Source organism: Protopterus annectens, chromosome 6.part0 (assembly GCF_019279795.1).
Source record: "Protopterus annectens isolate FY-2018-M chromosome 6.part0, PAN1.0, whole genome shotgun sequence".
In the NCBI taxonomy this organism is placed as follows: domain Eukaryota; kingdom Metazoa; phylum Chordata; order Ceratodontiformes; family Protopteridae; genus Protopterus; species Protopterus annectens.
In genome coordinates this window covers 1,471,797,180-1,471,822,530 of record NC_056737.1, presented here as the reverse complement: position 1 = coordinate 1,471,822,530, position 25,351 = coordinate 1,471,797,180, and positions in this window count along the sequence as shown.

The following is a 25,351-nucleotide window of genomic DNA, read 5'->3' as shown; positions in this document are numbered from 1 at the left end:
GTAGCAGACACTTAATTGAATCATTCAAGTGAAATGAATGAATGCTCATTCATTCAAATTGGAAAGCAAGCAAAATAAGCAATACTAAAACACTTGCTAAAATAGCTGCACTAAAATCTGTCTAATAAAGAAAAAAAAAAAATATATATATATATATATATATATATATATATATATATATATATATATATATATATATATATATATATATATATATATATATAGTAAATGAATGGTTACATAATGCTATGCTCTTAAATGAACTGTACTAAACAAGAATGTATAAATATATGAATATATATATATATATATATATATATATATATATATATATATATGCAAAAATAAATATATGTAAATATACATACAAATATCATACAGTCCCAAAAATAATTTATGTATCCTTCTTTTCTTTAATAAAGGTTTAATAGAGGCCCTTTCATTAAGGCCTTTTCCTCTGTCAGCACGAAGTATAACAATCCAACAGGTTTCTCTATGCTCAGTATGTGTCAGAATATCACCTTCTCTAATACTAGGATGAATAATTTCAATGACTCTGAAATTAAAGGTGTGAGTGTTACCCTGTTCTAACACATGCTTCAAGAGTGCATTATGTAAAGAGCTTTTCCTAATATGATATATATGTTCCCTCATTCTATCACGGAGCACCCTGTTGGTTTTGCCAACATAAAAAGAACTACAGGCTGTGCACTCTGCTAAGTAAACAACATGGGGGGGGGGTCATGCAGTTTGCTTCTACTTTAAAAAAGAACTCTTTTTGAAGATCTGGATGATAGAAAACATTAGATGTGTTAATAAACATACAAAAATTACAGGTACCACATGGCATAGTGTGCCCCATAACAGGGATCATGTTGACTGAATTCCTGTCGTAACACAAGAGCCTTCTCAAGTTTTTATGATTCTTGAATCTAAACTTGGGAATATCGCCCACTATCCTAGCTATATCATCATCAACTTGTACAATGGGCCAATGCTGTGCAAAAAGATCAGTAACTTGTCTATAATCGCTTGTAAAAAACAGGGGAATTTTAACTTTATTCATGGTGTTATTTTGACCACTGACGAAACCTGCCTCCAAGGCAGGTCCAAAATATGGTCTCACTGTGGTTAGCCTCAAATCTTCGAGGTCTGACCATTGTTTGCTGATTTCACTAGCAGTGTTTCCCCTGTCCAATAACCTTCTATGCAAACCAGCAAGCTCGTGCTGGAAACCATCCAAAGATGGATTTAACCTAGAGGCCCTCATTCCCTGTCCTCTGATTAAATTTCTAAAAATAAAACCAGGATGCATGCTGGACCTAAAAATAAAGGCATTTCTATGACATGTCTTACGATGTATACCTTTATTAATTGTGTGCTTATCCAACTTTTCAATATAAATGTCCAGAATCTCAATATGAGTATAAGACCAATTGTAAGTAAACTTAAGACAGTCAGTTAAATTATTAATAACATTAAAAAATTGTACCAAGTCATCAGGCGACCCTCGCCATAACAAAAACAGGTCGTCGACAAAACATCGATAAAATAACACATGTTCCTTAAAACATGTAAGAGGGAATAACATATTAAGCTCCCAATGGGCAAGAAACATATTGACGTAGCTATTGGCACACAAAGTGCCCATAGCTACGCCATGTTTCTGTAAATACATCTAATCGCAGAAAGTGAAAACGTTCTCAAGAACAATTTCTAGGAGAAAACAAATTAAATTAATTTGCTTCTCAGAATAATCACTATGTGCTGATAAATACTCATGCACATACTGCATGCCCAGATCATTGGGAATCACGGTAAATAATGATTGAACTTCAAAGGTAACAAAAATGACCTCACTGACATCAAAGACATCCTTGGTATTTCCATATAAATCCAACAAAAACTGTTTGGAATCTCTTAAAACTGTATGATTCTGACTGATGACAGGTCTCAGGAACTTCTCAACATACAATGAGAGTGGTTCAGTAACCCACCTCCTCCAGCCACAATAGGTCTCATGGGAGGATTGATGGGATGCTTATGGATTTTGGGCAAACCTTGAATTGATGGAATTAATGGATCAGTTACTTTCAAAAAAGAAAATAATTCTCGGTGATAAGATGTGCAGAAAAAATATCCAAAATGTCATTACCAACAGATGAAATAACATGCTGCACATCCCCAATCGAGATCTTATCATAAAAGTTAACATCACTTAACATCAAGGTCATGGATTGACTATAATGTGACCTGTCCATGACAACTATAAGCCCACCTTTGTCTGCTGGGTGAATTACAATAGAACTATTATTTTGTAACTGATTCAAAGCTAACCTTTCTGGATATGTAAGATTATATCGGGTGTGCTTCCTAAAATTATTACAATTATCATAAAAATGATATATATTTTCTTCAGTCAGTTTAAGGTATGCCTCAACCAAAGGATGATTACTAGGAATAAAGCTATTAGGCTTCTTCAAATTAAAATAATGGCCCACTTCATTACTGGGAACAGGTCCTACATCAGAACCAACATATATCAAACGTAACATAACATTCCTGCAGAAAACTTTCAAATCTAAGATTGTATCCGACATCTTGCTCTTGCAAGAGGGTATAAAATGTAAACCCTTACAAAGGACCCTACATTCCTCAAATGTCAACTCATGTGCAGAGATATTAAGGATTAATGATTCAGCGCCTTACCCACATCTTTTTCAGGGTTTGATTCGGATGTGACTCCCTTGAAAGTTTGCGCTGGTGGCGCCCTCGGCTGACTGATCACCCCCACCCCCCCTCCCTTGTCCATAGGGACTGGTAGGGGAAAAGGAAGTTCATCTATGGTGCCATTCCTGGCTATATTCAAAGTTTCAATGCCAAATGTGGGAAGACTTCTATCCTTCGGTCTGACAACATTACCTGAATCCTGACCTTTATTATTATATTTGTTCACTACAACTTTCGGGTACAAACTACCCATATGATTCACACTCCTAAGTGGCACCAGATTGTCAGACTGCAGCCCTAACTCGGTAGTGCCAGGAGGAGATACTTGATTGCCCACCATGTCCGCACCATCTCCAGCTACTTCTGCAAAACTTAATACTCTAGTATTGGACTCTTTAACTAAATCATGAATATGTTCATCACTAACAGTATCCCCCACAGACTCAACAGTACATCTATTAGAAGCATCAAAATCACTGCTATCTGCAGCATGATTGAAATTAACTTTACATTATTCCTTGCAAAATTGTCCTCATTATTATGTCTGGTATGCGGCCACATAAAGACGTGGCCATTCCGAAAGTCATTTATGTCCCTCAAGACTTTAGTTTTCTTCTGATGCACCAGCTTCTGCTCAAATACGGCTACACCATCTAACAAACTTTCAAACACAGGGGTCAAAACATCACGGCGATATTTCTTAATGAGTACATATTGCTTTTCATGTAACGAATGTCTTAGCCTGTCCTCCTCCGGGCTGAAATAGTCAATAAGTAAGCGCATAGAGCTGGCACTTACCTCCAAGTTCAGCTTCTGCCAGCGTGCCAATAACTCAGGGTATTGAGACCCTTGGGTTGGCATGTTGAGAACACGAAGTCCTCGAGGTACTATTTTTTTCTCGAGGCACAATTCAAAGTGCAAACGTTGTGCTTGTAGTCTTTTTAATTTAAGGAAATCATGCTCAATATCCTCCATGCTGTGTTGCAAGCTGTCCAAATCCCCTGTCTCATCGGTGACATCATCATTAGTCATATGAAAATCAAACTGCTACAGGCAGCTCCTGTCTCTCAGCAAATACTGAGAGAACCTCTCTGAGAAGGGTGGTGGCACAGTATTCACCTTACTAGTAGGGTTATAGTCCAACTCGATCGTTAAGGGTTGTTCTGTCGCCATGTCCTCATGGGTTGCAGATAATAAGACAAAGATAAAAAGTAGTATAATAACTATAATCAGCAGCCCAAGAGGTAAATCTTCCATTGCTAGCAAATAACTGGCAAAAATAAAATATGTACAAAAGCAACGGAACGAACCAGGCAAAATCCAGGCAAGAGGCAAAAGCACAAAAGTCAGTGTCGCTGTATAAACACAAAAGTCAGTAATGCTGTATAAAAGCACAACAGTCAATAATGCTGTATGAAATCATTCATCATTCATCATGGCAAGGAATCCAGGAACCATGCAAGAAGTCTTCAAATAATAAAAACAATCCACAGGTTTAATAAAAACTGGTAAGCGCTTTCGCTGTAGAGCTTCTTTAGACCAAGTACAAACTAAAGGAATCACACTATATATACACATATTATCAAAACTTCATCCAATCAAAGGCTGTTCAAAGTAATTAAAAAATTTGCAAGTAGCGGACACTTAATTGAATCATTCATCTGAAACGAATGATTGCTCATTCATTCAAATTGCAAAGCAAGCAAGATAAGCAATACTAAAACACATGCTGAAATAGCTGCACTAAAATCTGTCTAATAAAGAAACAAATATATATATATATATATATATATATATATATATATATATATATATAGTAAATGAATGGTTACGTAATGCTGTGCTCTTAAATGAACTATACTAAACAAGAATGTATAAATATATGAATGTATATACAAAAATAAATATATGTAAATATACATACATATATCATACACTCCCAAAAATCATTTATGTAACCTTCTTTTCTTTAATAAAGGTTTAATAGATGCCCTTTCATTAAGGCCTTTTCCTCTGTCAGCACGAAGTATAACAAACCAACAGGTTTCTCTATGCTCAGTATGTGTCAGAATATCACATTCTCTAATACTAGGATGAATAATTTCAATGACTCTGAAATTAAAGGTATGAGTGTTACCCTGTTCTAACACATGCTTTGAGAGTGCATTATGTAAAGAGCTTTTTCTAATATGATATATATGCTCCCTCATTCTATCACGGAGCACCCTGTTGGTTTTGCCAACATAAAAAGAACTACAGGCTGTGCACTCTGCTAAGTAAACAACATGGGGGGTCATGCAGTTCACTTCTACTTTACAAAAGAACTCTTTTAGAAGATCTGGATGATAGAAAACATTAGATGTGTTAATAAACATACAAAAATTACAGGTACCACATGGCATAGTGTGCCCCATAACAGGGGTCGTGTTGACAGAATTCCTGTCATAACACAAGAGCCTCCTCAAGTTTTTATGATTCTTGAATCTAAACTTGGGAATATCGCCCACTATGATGACTTGGTACAATTTTTTAATGTTATTAATAATTTAACTGACTGTCTTAAGTTTACTTACAATTGGTCTTATACTCGTATTGAGTTTCTGGACATTTATATTGAAAAGTTGGATGAGCACACAATTAATACAGATATACATCATAAGACATGTCATACAAATGCCTTTCTTTTTAGGTCCAGCATGCATCCTCGTTATATTTTTAGAAATTTAATCAGAGGACAGGGAATGAGGGCCTCTAGGTTAAATCCATCTTTGGATATTTTCCAGCACGAGCTTGCTGGTTTGCAGAGAAAGTTATTGGACAGAGGATACACTGCTAGTGAAATAAGCAAACAGTGGTCAGACCTCAAAGATTTGGGGCTAACCACAGCGAGACCATATTTTGGACCTGCCTTGGAGGCAGGTTTCGTCAATGGTCAAAATAACACCATGAATAAAGTTAAAATTCCCCTGTTTTTTACAAGCGATTATAGACAAGTTACTGATCTTTTTGCACAGCATTGGCCCATTTTACAAGTAGATGATGATATAGCTAGGATAGTGGGAGATATTCCCAAGTTTAGATTCAAGAATCATAAAAACTTGAGGAGGCTCTTGTTTTATGACAGGAATTCTGTCAACACGACCCCTGTTATGGGGCACACTATGCCATGTGGTACCTGTAATTTTTTAAAGTAGAAGTGAACTGCATGACCCCCCATGTTGTTTACTTAGCAGAGTGCACAGCCTGTAGTTCTTTTTATGTTGGCAAAACCAACAGGGTGCTCCGTGATAGAATGAGGGAGCATATATATCATATTAGAAAAAACTCTTTACATAATGCACTCTTGAAGCATGTGTTAGAACAGGGTAACACTCACACCTTTAATTTCAGAGTCATTGAAATTATTTATCCTAGTATTAGAGAAGGTGATATTCTGACACATACTGAGCATAGAGAAACCAGTTGGATTGTTATACTTTGAGCTTACAGAGAAAAAGGCCTTAATGAAAGGGCCTCTATTAAACCTTTATTAAAGAAAAGAAGGTTACATAAATGATTTTTGGTACTGTATGATATTTGTATGTATATTTACGTATATTTATTTTTGTATATATATTCATATATTTATACATTCTTGTTTAGTATAGTTCATTTACTTATATATATATATATATATATATTTTTTTTTTTTCTTTATTAGATAGATTTTAGTGCAGCTATTTTAGCATGTGTTTTAGTATTGCTTATCTTGCTTGCTTTCTCAATTTGAATGAATGAGCATTCATTTGTTTCAGATGAATGATTCAATTAAGTGTCTGCTACTTGCTAATATTTTAATTACTTTGAACAGCCTTTGATTGGATGAAGTTTTGATAATATGTGTATATACAGTGTGATTCCTTTAGTTTGTACTTGGTCTGAAGAAGCTCTACAGCGAAAGCGCTTACCAGTTTTTATTAAACCTGTGGATTGTTTTTATTATTTGAAGACTTCTTGCTTGGTTTTTGGATTCCTTGCCATGATGAATGATGAATGATTTCATACAGCATTATTGACTGTTGTGCTTTTATACAGCATTACTGACTTTTGTGCTTATACAGTGACACTGACTTTTGTGCTTTTGCCTCTTGCCTGGATTCTGCCTGGTTCGTTCCGTTGCTTTTGTACATATTTTATTTTTGACATTAATAACAAAAGCATGCAATAATTCATGAGGGATTTGGGCACCCAGGTTGATAGCAGCTTGACTTTTGACCACCATGTTGCTTCCATTCTATGGAAGTCTTTCTACATGGTCCACCTCATAAGTAAGGGTATCTTATCCAGGAACAAGGAGGTCATAACATTCCTGTAGTCTTCCCTTATTATACTAATTATTGAATGCAACACCCCCTTTGGCATGTACTTTGCAAAACACATGCAGCAACTGGAGAGACCACGTTTCCTCAAAGGAGAATCCAGGGCCTCAAACATCTACTTTACACAGATAAGCTAAAAGCCCTGTCCCTCTACTCAGTTTCATACAGACTCCTCATAGGTGACCTCTGCCTGGCATGCAAAGCAATCTCAAACCTCGTCTTGATGTGACTGCTGCAACTAAAGCTCCACTCACATAACCCATACACGTGACCCCAATCTGGTTTGTGACATCAATAGGACTTGTTGGCAGGACAGATTTGTGTCCCACAGACTCCCCCATCTGTGGAATAGACTCCCTTTCCATACCAAGTAGAGTACCTAATTATCCCTTTTTAAGCACAACCTGGATAACTGGATGGGAAACAGAAAATACACCCCCTGGGATTTCTCCTGTGTCCCTGCATGGACATGGGCTTTGGGTGCTGACTTGTCTAAACATGGGCTAAACTCTTGGCTAGGCTTATAAGGCCCTCAGGGCCAATAGCCTAGTAACTTCCTATGATCCTATGATCCTATGTCTTTCAACTTGGGAGGACATGGCTAATAGGCCACATTGTTTTGCCAGTGATGGTCTGCATCTTTCCCCTCAAATGGACTATCCACAAATGTTCCTTTCAAGAAGAATAAAAAGAGTAAACACAATGCCCTAGGCCATACCTCTCAACTATACAGATTTTTGCAGAATGTCCAGATTTTTGTGTCATATTTTTTTAATCCCTTTTTCAGAAAAATTGTGGTTTTCTGTCAAATCATTAAAGATTAAAGTTAAAAAAAGAATGACATATATTTGTTTCAGACTCCATATTATTGAGAAAATCCATGTTAATGTAAAACCTGTTATTCTATTAACTTTCTAAGACTGTATGAGCAATACTTAAAAATGGTCCCTATTTTTGGGCCGTTTCCAACTTTTGTTTATGGCTTTGTTGGGATTTCTTGCTCTAAGAGGTTGAGAGGTATGCAGCCTAGGCTGATCACCTCAATGCCCTGTCCATTTACTTGATTTCATAAAGATTTCTGAGAGGTGATCTTTACCTGGCATATAAGGTATCTCTGGACCCTGTTTTGTAGAATATTTTGCAGATCTAGAAAACAAACAGCATATGACCCAAATTTTGCTTACTACATAACTAGAATAAGCTGGACAGATAGATATATTTCTCAGACAATTCTTATTCTCTGGAACAGGCTCACCATCGATGTGAAATAGAGTTACTCCCTATTTGTATTTAAGTGCAGCTTGGACTAGCGGATGAGTAAGTGGAAATGTATCACTGATCTGGCACCTATGTCTCTTTTTGACAGATGCAGTCAGTAAATCACCCCTATATAGATCAAATTTGTGGGTCACATTTGGGTTGCACCTATATCTTTCAACTGCCCAGATTTTTGCAGCATTGTCCAGATTTTAGTTGCATACTTTTAGTTGTGTTCCTGGCAAATCACTGAGGTTTGAAGTAACAAAATAATGAGATGTATTTGAGTTTTATGTTTCATGTCCTTTAGAAATGTAGGCTAGTGTGAATCCTCTTAATGTAGCAAATTTCTAAGTTTATAAGAGCAATCTGTAAAAATCTGCCCCATGTTTGGACCTTTTTCCAGCCACCATTTTCAGATTTGTCCATATTTCTTGCATTAAAAGGTTGAGAAGTATGGTCACACAGCTAGCCTTATAAGGGTCCTAGTGGTCATTAGCCTCGTATACACCTATGAACCTAGTCCTCTGTTTGATTAACTGCCATGAAGATTTTACCTCATCACATGAACATATTAAATCAAATTATTCACCTCCACTTTCCCATATCTCCAGCAGTTACCCCCCTTCCATAAGCCTCACTAGAGAAGTTGCCTAGGAGTCAATTGCCTTTCATACATCTTAGTAATAACAGATCTGACTAGGGGAGGTCAGCATCTTGCACTTAAATTTTTATAACTACCTACCCATTCCTCTATGGGCAAAGGATTTTCCAACATATTACTCCATTTATCTAACTTCTTAGTTAGTCTGGGTAGAGGGTTACCCATCACTAATCCATACAGCTCCTTCAGTCTGGGCTAGGTCCTCCTCAGGTAGCCTACATCAGCCAAGGTCCAGAACTCAATAATCTGCTTGATTTGACCTAATATACCTATTCTTTCATGCTGGGCCTCAGCTGGAAATATTGCCACCACTTAATATCTCCCAAAGGAAACTTGTTTCCCAGTGGTTGCAGTGAGATCAAAAGATTATTCTCCTAGTTCCACATGTCTGATTAATATATAATACTGGCCTATATCCATTTCTTCAAGCCAAGTGGCAGACCCTCAGTGGTGATTGGAGGATCTTGCCAGATATGGGCCAAAGGGGAAATTTTTATGTATTTCCTGCCACTCTGGGCAGCACGTGTGTCAAACCAGTGGTCAAGGTGACCTGGATCCCACACTTTGTAGGAGAAGGAGTTTCTCATCTTGCTGCCCACGGATGCACGCAACCTTAACCTTAACTCTACCTCAAACCAAGAGGTATTGCACTTCAGCTGTCTTGCCTTCACATAAAACCACTCTATTGTAGCAACTCCATGCCGAATTTGTTCAGAACACTGAACTACCTTACCCTAGTAGGCATAAAGAGCGTCTTCCTAATGATACACAGCAGCTTCCCATTCCAAAGGATGTTGGATATCAATATTTAAATTTTGTTCAAATGTGCGATAAATGTGGCTTGGTGTAAATGTTGCAGTCAAAAGATTACTTTGAGAAGGGCCCACATTTTATTTGGCCGGATTTTATTAATAAAAGGCAGCATCATTCTCCTACACTCTTCAGTCTTTGCTATAAACTCTGTAATTAGTGGTTGCAAATTACATTCTACCATCCTGCTTTGATCTACATGCATGAAAATATCAAGGTACTTGGACTGAGTGTGCAACTGCCTGCAATATTAGGAATATCCTTCCATCTATACAGTGATGGGTCAGACGGAAAAGCCCTATCTCAAATCTGTTGATGGTCAGTCCTGTTATCAGACTTAAGTCATCCAGCACCTCTACTACTTTTTGAGCATATAGATGAGGTTTGCCTAACCACAATACACAATCTTCCACAAAGTACATTGTATGTGGTAATGATGTATTATCTAATTTTATCGTACAGCGGTGTGGGGATTCATCAAAGCATAGATCGACTAATGCCATAGCCATCATAAAAAGAACAGAAGGCAAGGGACGTTCCTGCCTGTCACTCCTTCTCAGTTCAATGGTACTAGAAACCATGCCATTCATATTTACAAAAGCTCTTGTGGTAGTATACAACAACTGGAACCAGCTGTTAAAGCCCACAAGGTTTCTGAGTAATATCATAACCTTCCAAACAAAAGTCCAGTGGATCGAGGCAAAAGATTTCTAGAAGTCTATGAAAGTGCACCACCCAGAATATCTTCCTATTGGCATACCACCTGCACATTTAACCAAGTTCTTACTGCATCCAGTCCCCTTGTCTTCCCTTGATGAATCCTAAAAGGTTAGGATCTATTATATTTGGAAAGAGCCCCTTGAACTTATGCGCTAACAACTTGGCAACAATTTTAAGATTAGTGTCTAAAAGGGAAATAGGTTAATAATTGGAGGATTCTTCCTTATCATCTCTATTCAACTTGGGAACCATTATTTCCTTAGATCTTACCACAGAACCCAGAAATCTGCCTTTTTCCAGAGTGTGGTAAAATAGATACAACAGCTGGAGTCCCAGTTGCCTTTTAAAGTCAATACTTAAACCATCTGGTCCCATTGTCTTCCTACCTTGGAATGTGTCTATAGCCTCCCATACCTCCCATAAGGATATTGTCTTGAGTAGCCTGTCTGTATTCTCTTTCAACAGGACCTGAGAGGAGAGCCAGCCCTGCTCCACACTCAAGATAATGCTTGTGCTCTAGGTAGCTGCACTCTCTGTAACACTACATTCTTCCATGAGGAGTGTTACCATTGTTCATGGGTCCAATGTAAGCTTACCCATTTTAACTTTAAGTGTCCTGACAGTCACCTCTTCAGACTGCACCTTAGACTTTTGGCTAACAGTATGGGGGAGATTATTCCTCTGGACTAATAAAATAGCACCAATCTCTCCCACATTCCTGCCAAATGACAGCATGTTAGTTGTTTGTACTGTTAGTTTTCAATTTTAAGTGCCCACCAGCTTTCTTTATCTTGGCAACTGCTTCTTTTATATATGTCTTCAAATTCAACAATCCTGTTCCTGATTCTATCCAGCTGGATACCAGCTTCTTGCTCTTATTTGGAGTGTAGGAATCATGCCCACCCTTTGCACTTGTTTTTGAAAGTTAACCATATAGTGTCCTCCTCATACTAAACTATGTACCTCCTACCCTGATATTCTGTGTTTTTTACAGCAAAAAAGGATAAGTATTCCTTTTTTTGTAGTAAGAATGGATTTAATTTCCACTGGGGTCTGAAAACCTGCCCACCCATGAGTCTAATCACCAGATTTACCATTGAATGATCTGACAGTGATATTGTTTCAATCTGGGTCTTTGGAATGATATATAGATGGGTTCTATCCACCATCCAAAAGTCTATATGGCTCACAGTCCCTCTTGCCTAAAATCTGCATTCAAACTCCCTAGGGTGTCATCAGAGATGGATCCAGCATTACACAACCTAGGTGATTTCCTTGGGCCCGGTGGCTACAGGGAGGGAGGACACCAGGGTGTTTCACATTTATGTCTGAATTAATAAAAAAATAAATGAAACATTTCTTCCTAATGTCTTGACAACTGTGTCTTTTCCTTTAAGAAGACAGACACCCACACACTCTGTATCTGTGTGTGCATCTTTAATGCAGCACACATACCAGTGCCGATGTAAAGTAAACATGCTCCACACTTGAAATGCTCATGGAATTTAAATTTGGAGTAACTATGTGTGTAATGCCCTACTTAAGGGGTAGGTTATTTAATCAGTTTATTCTGGATCAATCCCAGTACATTTGTTACTGGGGATAAGAGCCTGCATCCTCTACACCAACTAACAGACTGCTCAAGGGGTTGTGAGTTTCAATGGAGACCAGAGCCTGAATTCTCTACACCAACTACAAGATTGCTAAAGGAACTGGCAGTGTGAGTGCATTTTCAAGAAGTTGTGAGTTTCAACGCCTTTCCCCTGTTTCAGTGCATTTTCAAGAAATTAGGAGTTTCAATGTATTTCCACAGACTTTTGAGTTTCAGTGCATTTTCAAGGAAATATGAGTTTCAGTGAAACAGAGGTTTACCACTCCTCGTGCTGAGTCTGTTTTCAATGTGCTACTGTTTTGGTTAGCATGCAGTCAGTGTTTGTGCTAGAGGCCTTCTAAACAGTGTTTGTAGTACAGCAGGTAGCATACTTTCCTTGTTGGCTTTACTCTTACACCATGCTGATGGACTGCTGATACTGTGGTACACTTTAAGGGTGGAGGTGTGCTGTATTCCTGAGTGTGTCATCCTTTGGATGAGATGCGTAGTAGCTATGAACTTGTCAGTTCATCAGTGAATCCCTATTGCAATATTAACAGCTTTACCAACTTTTTTTAATGTAACCCAGGCAATTAATTCTTTAAAGGCATCAGACACTAAATTTGTAATGAAACACTGAAATGTAAAGTTGTTTGCCAGTAGCAACTTCTTCGTTAGTTACATATCTCCTTAATGTGGAATTATTCAGATGAATTTTACTTCTGCAAAGATGGTACATGTTGACTGATATTAGCGGACTGTAAAGGCAGAAGTATGAGTTTCTTTTATGGTTAAAACGTTCTGAAATGGGTAGTTTTGTCAATACTGGTTCATAAATTTTGTTTCACTGCTTTCTAGAAAATGTTCAAAACTACAAATTAAAAAAAAAATCTAATGAGTGATGCTGTATTATACAAGGAATATAATTTAATACAGTTTAGTACAATTAGGAAGGTGAATCAAAGAACACATGCATGTTTGCATTGTAGTAAAAATGTGTGCAATGAGCCTATAGTTTGGAAACATCCTAAAGTTAATCTTAATCCACCACTGGCCAGATGCATTTTCTTTGAATATGGGCTTCAAGGGCAGAGAGGTTTATTATCATTGTGAGGCTGCATTGTTTGTTTAGCAGATGGCTATCAGTGTTTGTTGTACATGATTTAAAATAAAAGTTTTAATTTAAATCCAAATATATATAATTGTTGCAGAAGTTAAGAAGAAAATAGTGTGTACACCGGCAGGTTTAAACAGTCTTTATGGTTATTAGGGAAAAATAACCAAGTGATAGGACTTGTATGGCTACAGGGGGAGATGGACACACACCCTTGCACAGCTTTATAAAAAGAATATCAAAAAGCTAAACATTTGTACATCATCATTAGGACCATATCAATTTGCTACTGTTAAATCAGTGTGAGCTGTTTGAAATGTTACAATAAGCCAATTCCCTTGGTGATCCTTGACAGTGGACTTGACTGTCCAGTTCACCGAGGTATGCAGCAATATAGCTCTGCCCTCTTTGCCAAGCTAGAAAAAAATCTCCTCCCCTTCCATTTGCCAAGAGACGACCCATTTCTTGTTGCATTTAAGTTTAGTGTCTTAGCCTAACTGAGAGAGCACAGCAGAGCATGAGCTGTAATAGCAGTGGAAATCCCTCTTACATTCCAGCAAAACAACTGATTTCAAGTCAGTTACACCCAGGCCCCAAATCAACTTCAGAGTGAGCTACAGAAGAAATTGTGGTACTGTGACTTATCCTGCAATGTCTAACAGCCTACAGAGTTATCCTGGTATCTAATATACAGACAAAAAAGGAGTAATAGAGATAAACAAGAAAATAAAGATACAACACCTGGCCCAGATTACACTGAGCTACCTGGCAGATTTGCTGTAAATAGAAAAGTGACTGAAAAAATGTTAGCAAAACTGCACCAATAAACCAGCAGTGAATTCACAACACAGATAAAAGTATTGCTAAATACTTGAAAAAGCAAGCAAAGCAAGTACCGAGCATGCTCTGTGCAGCATGTTCAGATATTAACACTAATTACTAATGTGGAAACAAATGGGCCGTGTACCGCGGGAGGGAAAATCCTCAACACCATGACCCAGTCAGGACCATAGCACCCTTATAGTATGAATTTAAGATTTTTTCTTGTCAACTGTAAGTAGGATAATACAAAATATGCCTCATATAGACATAGTACATTATGACAGTCACACCGATTTAGTCCCTCTTGTGTCGACTATGTTTAGTGGTACCTGGTGCCTTACTCTTACAAAAGTGGACTTACATAAGAGTGCTGTAATGTTTCTATATTAAACTCAGACTGGAAGTCTAAACATTGTACAGATGATCTCATGGCCATTCACTGCATACCCTTAGTCAAAATCAGCCTATGATTAAAATTAGCAGCATACAATACAGAAAGTGAGCACTGCCTACAAATAACATGAATAAAAGCTCTAGATGACACACATGTATAAATAAAGGAAACCACAAGTAATTTGCCCCCAAATGGTGTGTGAATTACAGACACAACAAAACTGCAATTATCACTCTATCCCAGGCCCCTTGAAGCGAAATGAACACATATAATCCACAAGTAGAAAAGAGTCTAAATTTAAGGCATAATGTTTGACTTCCTGGCAGGAGCGGCCTTAGGTCAACTGGTGCCCTAGGCAAAAGGGCTCCACGGCGCCCCCACCACACCACCTGGTGCCCCCATCCTGGTCTACTAACCCCAAATAAGTACTGGAAAAGCGCCCCTGCTAGACTGGTGCCCTAGGCAGCCGCCTAGTTGGCCTATGCCTAAGGCCGGCCATGCTTCCTGGGAGCTGAAAAAGAGGTGTCCTTAGTCCCATTATCATCAGGTAGGAGATGAGCAAAGAGCTCAAATCCGTTGTTCCCTGCACTTCCAGCTGAGAAAAATCTCTGCTCCCCCTCTATAACCTTGTCTTCAGCTGTGTTTGTGTGTCAAGCTAGTGACTTCATACCTTTTTTCCCTATCAGGTGCTTCAGCAGACAGACTGACTATGATTGCTGTCTTTTCTTCTGCGATGCAGGGAAAGTGTGATCTTCATGCAGAGTTTCTGCATAAGTTAAGGGATGATTCTGTGATAATTCCTTTTAGTAGTGCTCCACCTTTGTAGGGAATATAACTGGTGTTGCTGTCCATTCTTACTGATAAATAGAGTTTCTGGTAACTTAAAGTTTACCAGCTAGACCCTATCTCTGAAGGCCCAGATGAAAGTAACCATCTGCTTTATTTTCATGAATAGAGCAGTACTATAGCCTGGAGTGATTGCTGTGGAATGTCCTGCAATTTTTTCAGGACTGGACGTTCTTGCTGGGCTTTTCTTAAATTGGATTTGTGTATTTGTAATCTATGCACTTTATAATGAAGTGCCAATGTCTGCTTAGTTGTTCACCCCTTGTGTTAATCCTATGTGCTCTTTCAAGCACTGGGCAGTGCCCCATCCTCAGCAGTTTACCCAGTTCCTTTTTAATAAAGTTAAAGGGATCTTGTCCTTTGCATTTCTCCTGTAGGCCAATTATCTGCAAATGTTTCTGCTGGACTCTGTTTCTGAGATCCTTGAGCTTGATTCACAACCTTTGGGAGTGCGCCAATATCTACTGAATGTGGTTCAAGTGGGAGGCAATAATTGTCCTTTGTTCATTTAGTTTGGATTGTTGCTGTGACAGGAAGACACTGATTTTTTTGAGTTGTGAGTCATGATTGGCAGTGGTAACTTATATTTGCTGTACATACAACATAGTTAATGATTTAAGGATCACTGTCAACTCATTATCAGTGTCACATGCTTCAGCAGCCATGGTGGTGTATTTGGGTCTGAGCTGATGCTAACAGACCATTCCAAACTGAAAATTCCCTCTCCCGCTCCCTTTCCCTTTTAACGTATTCCTTGGTGGTTTTAACTTAATCATGTGCTAGAGGGAAAGGTAATTAACCATTAGCATACTTAATTTGATATAACTTTTAATGATCTTCGCAGTGGAAAACAAGCAGAATTACTGCCTTGCCATTCACAGTCCTGTGTGCACCCCCATTTTAATTATATGCGTTAGTAATATTAGTATAGAACCTCTATTGTAGTATCTGAAACAATAATAATTTTTATGTGGAAGGTATAGACAGTTACCAGGAGCAGCCTTAGGTCAGCTGGTGCCCTAGGCAAAAGAACTCCACAGCTCCAACCACCACACTACCTGGTGCCCCCATCCTGGTCTACCTGTACCAAATAAATACTGGAAAAGCACCCCTAATAGAGTGGCTCCTGAGGCTGCCGCCTAGTTGACCTATGCCTAAGGCTGGCTATGGAAGTTACACATTGTGTATATTTAGTAATGTTGCTGCTGGGAGTCAAAGATTTGAGATAATGACTGGAATAAAGAAATTAGTTTATTTGATTTCTTAGACTCAGCTCTGTTCCTTCTTTTAGAAGTGTATCATCAGCTGGAGGTGATTTAAGTAGCATCCTAGCAACTAAATCTTGAGTACATTAAATGAAACTATTTGAATTTGAGATTAAGATGTTAAGAAAACAATTAGATATGGCTTGCTTTCATGCTGTGATGGTAATGGTAACATTTAGCAGAGATTTCCACTAGGAAATGCTGATGATAGTTAATGTTAAAGGATCGAAGAGTTAATTTAATTTATTTTTTTTAACCAGACAGTATTGTCAATATACAACACTGATTATTAAATGGGGAAAAGACAGCAAATATAATTTTCATTGACCTGCTAATAAATGTACTGCCGAGAAAATCAAAATTATTATAGGAAAGGTAGTTAAAGAGGATAAAAGATAAGGGTATATTTGAGATGAGTCTCATCAGTAGGTAATGAGTGGTACCATTCCAGTTTAAGTTAAAGCTGTCAAGAGTGATTCCATTATCACTGCACACTAATGGGGGCATTTTGTTGATCTGTCTTCTGATCAAAACAAGAGTGGCAGACAGTGTAAACAGAAGAATATACATAATAATATGAACCCCGATCTGGCTTATATCATACCAGAAAGCTGAATCTGTAATCAAATTTATTAGGAATGCATCAGTAAATGTGTGGTTGATTTCACTTAAAAGAGAAGAATTTCTAATTTTCTACTTGTAATACGTGCAAGCTTGTTTTGAGGAAAAATCAGTTTTGCTGAACTAAGTAGTGAAGAAATTGATGTCAAGTGTTAGCCATATCTCAATAATTCCATGTATGCTGAGTTGCTAAGCTTTATGACAGATCTGCAGAGAAATGCATTTATTTCTAATGCTGCCTTTAATGGAATATACTGTAAAGAAGAAAAGTTGTAATCGCTGCTGAATAATATTCTTTAAAGTAAATGTATCAGTGAGAAAATATGCCACCTTATTATCAAATGTTCAACTGCAGTTATATGTAGTAAAGAAAAACATCTGTTTAATTCAGAGTCTGTTTCATCGTGTCTCGTAATTTATTTCTCATCTTCTTCCTCATACCCTCATTTCTCATTACACCATGATCTTTGCTTTCTGTTGGCCTGCTATTGCTAGTAGCATGAATGAACCTCATCATCTGAAGTATCACTTGTTTTCAGGAATGAAAATGTTAACCATATTTGTTAGTTTATGATTCTCTGGAGTTTTTAAGTAAATATATCTTTGGCATATTTGGGCTCCAAAGTGGACTATTTCTTATTTTGAACATTTTACTCCTTCGGGATTTTAGACATTGATTATTTCCATTCATTTCAGTCTTAAAATGTTACAGTTTCCTAGGACTTCTGGTTATCAGTTGGAGGGCTTCATTATCTGTTGCAAAATTGGCGCAGATATTTTTACATGATGGTTTTGTTAGTATTTTGAATGAAGCCTAATATGTTGGTATCTGCGATGAGGAAGGCTGAGCACTATGTTTTACTTAGCTATTAGCTGTTCAGTCTATTGGATTGTTTTAGAAAAGTTAGTATTTTTTTCTTGACTGCAATAAGTTGGCTAAGGACTCATTGGAGATTGACAGCTATTGAATACTAGTAAGACATAATATGTCGGTGCTTGAGAGTATTACAGTGGACCTACCTGTCAACCTTTTAGCACAAGAAATCTGGACAAAGCCAGAAAGAATGGGGGGGACAAAGGACCAGAAATAGGGATGTGTGTTAAATATTAATCTTATAAACTTAGTTGTTAGAATAACGTTTTTTTGTGTTAGTGTGCATTTTCTGAATGGCATGAAGTTTGAAATTTAAATGTCTATCATTATTAATTGGCATCAGTCCTCGATGTGCCAGAAAACCACAAATTTTATGACAAACAGATCAAATATACAAGTCAAAAGTTTGGACATTCTGCAAAAATCTGGACAGTTGAGAGGTATGACAGTGGATATGATTCATTCACTGGTGTCTCAAAAAATAAAACTCAAGATTACTACTTGTTATCCATGCTTAGGGATGTTTTTAGTTAAACTGTCAAAAGACCCATACTGCATGGCCTTGAATGTTAAAGGACAGAGACTCTATCTTTGTAAATTTTTAAAAAAAGAATTACTATTTTTATTTATTTATGATGACTGTTATTGTATACATTTTGTTCAGATACATTTGCTGTGTACTGTGTTTTATTTATTTACCAGTTATTACATTTTTCATGGTTTGACTTCTGCTTTATCACATGCATAGGGATTCTGCACTTAAATAAATTAACTTTTTTGGATGGGGGTAGCTTTTTTCTCCTCACTGCCATCATACAACTCCCTACCCAGTGCCACATGGCTGGGATTGGTACAGATTTTGATGATGTCCTTGGGGTCTGTCTGCTAATGTCCACTGGGGAGATATTTCATTCTGTCCTACCCCTTTACTCCTCCATCCTTCACAGCTCTGCTAGTAGCATCTGAGGGGCAGGCATGCAATGGAGATATGTAGAGATTCACCCTGCATTCAGAGCGACTCAGCCGTATCACCACCCCATGCCATCTGTGGACCATGCCTCCCAATAATGATATCACCAGCCAATACCTGGGTTCATGCCCCCACAACCATCCTCCCACCAGGAATGGTAATGTCCTTCCTTTTCTCCCTGCTGCTCAATCAATCACCTGAGCTGCTAATTGAACCCGGGTCAGCTGGGCCATAGTCACAGCTTGATCCATTTATACCACCACAGTATCTTGAACTTTAACTATCGTTGCATATGATGTTCAAATTTTCAAGCTAGTATGTCAACAGTTGTTCAGTTAAGGAGACTTAAGCACTGGGCCAATGTGTTAAAAAAACTGTCTCCCTCCTGGTGGGATACACGCACACACACACACACACACACACACACACACACACACACACACACACATTTTTTTCTGGAAACTAATCTTTGTAGTTAAATGGAAAATGACACTTATTTGGAGTGCAGTCTGTCTTTTATTATTAATAGCTCATTTCATTGAATGTTCTACATTTTCTGTAATATTAGTGCTTTAACATGCTACTTTAAAATGAAAGTAATCACTACTTATTTACATTAAAATGATTGAGTTGGTACATGTAGTTATACATTTATTTTCTAATGCATGGCAGCTTGACCAACTAAGATTTATTTATTACATTCTGTAAACACTAAGACTAAGGGCAGCATTCATAGTTGGTGAGTTTGCAGCAACAGAGCAGTTATTTGTGAAATGTACCACAACCACAACACATGTGTGCAAATAAGCTAAGAACAGGGTGCTAGCACTGAATAAGGAAAAGCAATGGCAAACATTTTGCTAACATCTGAAGGTATCCTTGGCAAGAAAACAAAATGAAGTATCATTTTTCTATTTGCATTGCTTATTCTTATTATATTGTGAAAGATTACTGTGCTATTTATTATTTTTTTGCACTTCTTTAACGTTTAAAGTTGCATTTTCAAACTGCCGTAAGGGCTGCTGTCCTACACTGAAATACATTTCTGTAGTATTTTGTAGTTGGTGTTAGGCATCGATTTGTGATTTCTTAACACCCAGGCTACAAACAAGCTATTTTATATTAAGAGGGTCAACGTCTGCACTCTTGTGGCAGAAGACGGCTGATTTCGCCTATCTCAGCTGGAAATTGTTGCTGGAAAGTTCACTATGTGCACACCTGATTGGTCTTAGGGCATAGTTAGTGTAAAACTTGCTTTTTTTCTGATCGTATATAAGCCTCCCTTTTGCTCAAAGCCGCTCTTAGCACAGTGGTGGTAACTGATGCATTCTATATTTGAAATCATCAGAAGCTGAAACATCCCTATAAAAAAACACCTCAGAACTTCACTTTACTTCTGTGTTACTCATGGGGTAACTAATTTACATACTGAGCAGCATTTATACATTTAGTTAGGACTATTTAAGTCTACCTTACCTTATTATAGCACCCAGGACTATTACTGCTCATAGTACATCTGGTTTGGCTACTAGGTAGCATCTCTGGTTAGGTTAGCTATAGATTAAATCAAGTAAGCACCCTTCTTTCATCCAGTTTCAAACACCCTCCACTTTTATCCATTGCAAATACACATTAGGACCTGAAACAACAGTATGTGAGAGATGTAGTTACATATTAACACTGGAAGCTTGACTCACATACATACACAAAAACAGCAAACAGGTTGTTAATGACTCATACACTTTAGTCACCACACCTACACAGGACCACACACATAGTCACACATATACGGAGGAGCTCATATGCAACTTACCCAAACCTCAAATGCCTCTCAGGCACAGTCTTCAGAAACTGCACACAGACACAAACAAGACAATTCCCATCACAATACATAAAGCCACATCTCATTGTGTCTCATCTACCAAACTTATAAGGTGAAATACTCTGCTACCCAATATTTGGGTCAAAGGAGTCTCCATTGTGAAACAAACTGATGTCCCTTGTACCAAGCTGGATAAGGAGAAGGTTAGAGTTAGTTGCTTGTTAAGGGCCAGGATCCATCATATCACACAAGCATTCAGGTCACTTACCCCTAAGTGCTAGTATGACTTAGTCATGGTCCATGTGGACCTGAATGACTTGAGACATACACCTTTGGACTATATGAAAAGAGACAAGATTGAGCTCTCAGAATATGTGTCATTGGCACGTATGAACCTAGAGTTGAGCAGCATTGTAGCATCTGCAAGGATGATGCCACAGTGCCATCAAAAAATGATTGACTTTAACAACTGGCATAGCTACTGGTGTCATTTCCAAGTGTTCCAATATTTGTTAGCCTGAAGGACATGTTTGACAGGCTAAACAGATGGTCTTCACCTGTCACCTTTAGGCTTTCAGATATTAGCCAAAACTTTAACCACCCCATAGTGTCATTTCTAGGCACTGACAAACAAACAAACCTTCCAAAATAAAAGCTACTCAGGACAAGATGAAGGTTTTACTGCTCGATGCTAGGAGTTTCAATTAGAAGCTGCACTCCCTGGAAGCACTTGTCACCCTAGAGAATGCTGACATCTGTGCAGTTACTGAAATATGCCCTCAAGACATGTAATTCAAACACTCCAGCAGTGAATGGTTATAATGCCTTTATACATTTCAATCACCCACCCACCCACTGAACATGAAAGAGCAAAAGGCAAATGCCTATCTATCTATATAAAGGATAAGCATACCTCAAGGCTGGTCAAACAATAGGAGATGCTTGAACTACTCCATGTCCACCTAACCATGGGAAAATCCATTGCCATATTCTTGCTAGCTACAGGTCCTCCACCATGAACCAGGAAACCCATACATCATACCTAAAAAAATTGCTAGAATCACTCATTATCCAGCCCATTGCCATACTCAAGGGCGATTTTAAATGCCCCTCCATTGACTGGGAGACATAACTGACCACTAACATGCAGGCCAAAGACTTCTTGACTTTGTCAATTCAAAAGCAGCCAGATTACACTCCCACTAGGATTACAAGTGATGCTTTCACTGGTATGATGAGATCACACAGAAGTCTCCCTTTAAATAAAGGTAAAACTAGTCCCCCCACCTTACCCTAAAAGCTTTAAGATCTGCTCTAAGGTAAATCACCCCCTATTAATTAGTTCCCAAGCTCTGCCAAATCCAGAAAACACAGAAAACTATGCTGAGGTGTAAGCAAAAACCCTGTATGACTATATTAATGGTTGCATAGAAGCGGTAGTACCAGACTGAAATAAGCCCAGATCAAACTGAAAAAGCAAGGAACCCTGGCATTAATAGGCTGTACAACAAAATCAGAAGAAATGTGCACATCATAGAAAAACTCCCTCCATCATTAGTCGAAACAAACAAATTATGGAACAAGTCAAGTCTCTCGAAGCAAACTTTGAGATAAAAATAGCCTCTAAAGCTAATGATAACCATAAAGCATTTTTCATTAATGTCCACTGGCCATAGGACAGCACCCAATAATGTGTGAAATTAGTTGATGATGGCATCACCTATACTCAGCCATGAGATATAGCAATCTGCTGGCCAACAAATTCATCTCAAATTTCTCCTCCCCATCACTCCACGTTCTCCCCAAGAAATAAACTCCACCACTCCACCCTCAATTATAACCAAAGAACAAGTTGCCACTCCCCTCTCTAAAAAGCTGAAAACATGGTTGCTTGACTATATACCAGGCTGCATCTTAAACAGCTTAAACCAGGACTTATCAGGCCTATTATGATCGTTATTTAACCACAGTCTCTGGACTGTCCCAATAGAGTGGAGGACAGCAACAGTTATACCTCTGCATAAAGAAGGATCATCTACTGCCCTGGGAAATTACAGGCTCATAACCTTGACTAGTCTTATATGTAAGGCCATTGAAAGAATAATCATGGGTCTGATAACTAATGACATAGGAAACCTCCAAACTCTGGATCCAGCCCAATTCAGCTTTTTCAAGGGCAACGTATGCCTATTGAATCTAGAGGATTTCCCTGAAAACGTCAATAAGGCCATGAATGAGGGTAAAACAGTATACACCACCTTCCTTGACCTGGCCAAGGCACTTGACACAGTTCCCCAGATAGGTATTATAAATAAACTTATTAATCTGGGCATAAATCTCTACATCATAAGATGTTCATGAATAGGACACATGTAGTTAAAGTGCATGAATCCAGATGCTGCAAGAGGCTGGTAGTTTGCCACAGGGCTCAGTGTTGGGACCACTCCTGTTCGGAATATACTTCACTGAAGTCAAGACTAATGTGGAAGGCCTCTGGATGACAAAGTTTGCCAATGTCTGCAAGCTGGGGGCAATCACTGAATTCCTCAATGATGTAGATATCTTTCAGAAGGGTCTAGATCAGACAATGACTGATGCCAGAACCACAGTCTAAAACTAAATGAGAAAAAATCAGTATCACACCATTTGGGAAATCAGTCACCCTGAAAATTACAGCATCAATAGCATATCCCTAAGACCAGACTCAGAGGTGAGATCTAGGTACACAGATAGAACTTTGATCTCCATTTGTCCACAGAGGTGAGGAAGTCCTTCTATGTGGCACAACTTATAAGTAAAGGCATGTCATCCAGATTCAAGGAAATTATGGTCCCACTGTAGTCAGCCCTCATTAGGCCAATAATCGAGTACAGTGTACCATTTGACATCTACTTGACTAGGCACATACATCAGCTGGAATGACCTCAGAAGATCTTGTTAAAAGAAAATACAGGGTGTAAACAACATGCACTGTGAGGATAGACTAAACGTCCTATGCCTTTACCCTGTTCCTACTGAATATTGGGGTAACCCATGATTGACTTACAAGGCACTCACAAATCCAGCTTGCTGGAGCTGCTACACATCTGCAGGTGAAACAGCATGAGAGTCACCTGGTCTAAGGATCTAAACTTAGTCACTCACTGAAACAAAATATGCCGGAGAGACAGATATGTTTTTCTCAGATTGCCCCTTTTTTAGAACAGGATTCCTATTCACATTAAGCAGAACTCTTGTCTGGCCCTGTTCAAATGCATTTTGGATCATTGGACGGGGATTCATAAATTCACATGTTGGGTAGCGCCTATGTCCATTATAGACAGGGGCAATCTATAAGATAAGGCATAGGCATAACCCGTCACTGTGTTTTACCTAGTGCCATATAGTCAAAGTCAAAGTAAAATTTATTGTCATTCAGACTTCACACAACAGTGTAAACTGAATGAAATTTTGTTTCTTTGGACTCAATGTGCAAAAACGTCACAAGAAGCATTTCAGCAGACATTACTACATCATAGCAAACCATTACAGACATAATACCCAAAACGTTTTATGAATCTAAAACACTACATTATTACTCCGACAGTTGTTAGCATTGCACAAGAAGGATAGTTTCTCATCGGCTGGTGTATTGTACCAAAGTATGACTTGAACAAAATAGCAATAACTCACAAGTGAAGAACAAGTACAGGGTAAGGTATCACCTCACAAAAAGCAAGAAACAGTCCAAAAAAGAGAGGTAGATATGCCACAACTATCGAAGCAAACCAGACAAACGAACATAGAAAATAAAATCCTTTTATTCGAATAAGTAAACGCCGTGAAAGCCCTCTCTTTTTGGAAAGTATGAGTTGAGACTAACATTTCAGTTATTGCATAAAAACGTGAGTTCTCATCAAAACAGATATCTGCTACCCCTGATAGCCATCATGCATGTTATTAGTACAGCTGAGTAGTCTGATGGCCTTTGGAAAGAAGATCTTACTGAATCTGGCCGTTTTGCACTGCATACTGCAATAGCACTGGCCAGATATTAGGAATGAAAACAGTCCATAGGTGGGGTGAGTGGAGTCCCTGACTGTTTTAGTGGCTCTGCAGAGACATTAAGACAAGTATAGGTCCTGGGCAAATGGAAGAGTGGTCCTAATAATTTTCTCGGCTGCTTTCTCCATGCATTGCAGAAACTTCTGATCTGAAGCAGAGCAGTTTACATACCATACTAAAACATTGTTTGACAAGATACTTTCTATAGTGCCCCTGAAGAAGGTTGTGAAGACAAGAGGTGGAAGGTTTGCTCTTCTCATTCTTCACAGATAATGGAGATGCTGTTCCACCTGCTTCACAATGAAATTTGTGTTTATGGACCATGACAAGACCTCTGCGATATTTATCCCTAAGAACTTGGTGCTTTTTACACTCTCCACTGTTTTGTTGTTTATTGTGAGTGGAGGGTACATGTCATAGTTCCTTCTGAAGTCAACAATTATATCCTT